The sequence below is a fragment of the Equus quagga genome, chromosome 6 (assembly GCF_021613505.1).
Source record: "Equus quagga isolate Etosha38 chromosome 6, UCLA_HA_Equagga_1.0, whole genome shotgun sequence".
Lineage (NCBI taxonomy): Eukaryota > Metazoa > Chordata > Mammalia > Perissodactyla > Equidae > Equus > Equus quagga.
The window spans coordinates 53,135,120-53,136,959 of record NC_060272.1 but is presented as its reverse complement, the minus strand read 5'-3'; the positions used below and the strand labels follow the sequence as shown (position 1 = coordinate 53,136,959).

The 1,840-nt window shown below is 43.5% G+C and overlaps 1 non-coding gene across 1 annotated transcript; it reads right to left on the bottom strand.

The window, feature by feature from the left end:
• Positions 1–1,089: 1,089 nt before the first annotated feature.
• On the bottom strand, positions 1,090–1,151 carry LOC124241428 (U7 small nuclear RNA). Its single transcript, XR_006889207.1, has one exon. It is a non-coding gene; the product is annotated as a U7 small nuclear RNA (small nuclear RNA).
• Positions 1,152–1,840: the final 689 nt, after the last annotated feature.

The following is a 1,840-nucleotide window of genomic DNA, read 5'->3' as shown; positions in this document are numbered from 1 at the left end:
AGGAAGTTCTAGACTTCATAAGAGATATAAGGGGGAGAGAAGACGGAAAGACCTTCTTCCTAGGGGGAAGTCACTGAGGTTCTTCATTGCTAGAGTTCTCCTTACTTTGGCAGTTGGGGAGGCATCCTCAGCCCACCTGTCTGCCCCGTGCCCAAGCTCCCCTACTGGGATGTCCCCTTCACAAAGAGCTCTTTTAGGGGAAGGGCCTTTTGGGGAAACCAATCAATACAGTCGCAGAAGAAACACCTGCCAGCTACCCACATCCACCAGACTATGAAAGGGCAAACAAAGAGTATCAGATATTTGAGGAAAATCAACAGATTGAAAGAGAAGTAGGAAGATTAATAGGAAGAACTGCTGTTCTTCTGGAGGAAAAAGGGACAATTCAGGAAACAGAAGAGAGATTAAAAAAAGAAAACAAACAGTGAGGGAAGTGCACTCGTTAAAACAATAGCAGAAATAGGCTCTGAAAAACAAAGACCAAGAGAGCAAGAAATAATTCTAGAAAGTTAAAAATATGGGAAATGGAAAATTCAGTGAAGGGACTGAGCAATACAATAGGCCAAGAGAGCAAAAATACACCGAGATGGAAAACACAGAGAAAAGTTAAAAGACAAAAAGGATCAAGCTGGGAAGGCTGAAAACACCAACTGAACCGGAATTCCAGAGTCAGAGAATGGAGACAAAGGCAGAAAGGAAATAATAGAAGAAATATTTTTTCAAGCTGAAGAGAGACAAGAATCATTTATTTTAAAGGAACCACTGAAAGCCGTGGGAACTAATGTAAAAAATGCACACCAGAAAATCCTAGTGAAATGAACAGATTACAAAGTTAAAGAAAATCTGAAAAGCTTCCAGGGAGAAAAGAAACCTGATTTACTACAGTGGACAATGGTAGGTACCATTTTTTTTTTTTTTTCTGCAGTGGGGTAGGGGATGGGGGTAAATAGAAATAACCAGAAAATAAGTCCTAATGGCAATGACTAGCAATTAGCAAGTGAAAAGGATAAAAGAGCCAAATCACATTAACAATCGTCACGAAACCCGCAAAATACCAAGGATTTTGTATTTGGGTACTTCTTGGATTCTAAGGGTCTTCCAGTAAGGACCCAAAAACCTGCTAGACAAATTCTAAAAGAGCTGTAACACTTGGTAGGCATAGTTTTGCCTTTCTTGTTTGCGTTTCCTTTGACCTTTCTCCCAGTAAGAGCCTCCACTTTTCCTTTCTTTTGTTTTAAGGAGGGTCTTTTCTGTCCCCATGTCATTCAGATGGGACTATAAATTACAGCATCACCCCCAGCCCTGCCCAGGCCCCAGGGAGAGGCCCAGGACCCAGGCTTGACCAGCCAGAGAGTCCCATTCTCTGGCTCGTGGGATTAGCTCAGGATGGTGAGAGACCCAAAGGGGCCCCCTCAGAGGCCTTTCTAGGATGTTCTCATGTGTTAATGGGGAAGCAGGTCTCTTTCACATGGGTTATGTGGCTACAGCTGTTAGCAGCAGTTGTGTGTAGTTATCTTTCTTGCATAGAGGCAGCTTATCACAGTAGTACGGAGTAAGCCCAACTTACAGAAGGAAACAGAGACCGGTAGAACCACAAGACGTGGAAAGGAACCTTGATGACACTGTTCAGACCCCTGGATTCAGCCATGCTTGAGGCCAGCTCCACCTCTGGACTTCCCAGGTATGAGTTGATCAATTCCCCACTTTGCTAAAGCTAATTTGAGCCAGGTTCTGTAGCATGCACCTGCCAAAGAGTGAAAACCAGATCGGCATCAGACTTCTCACTAGCTACACAGATGCTAGAAGATAAGGCAGAAAAATCCTCAAAGTTCTGAGGGAA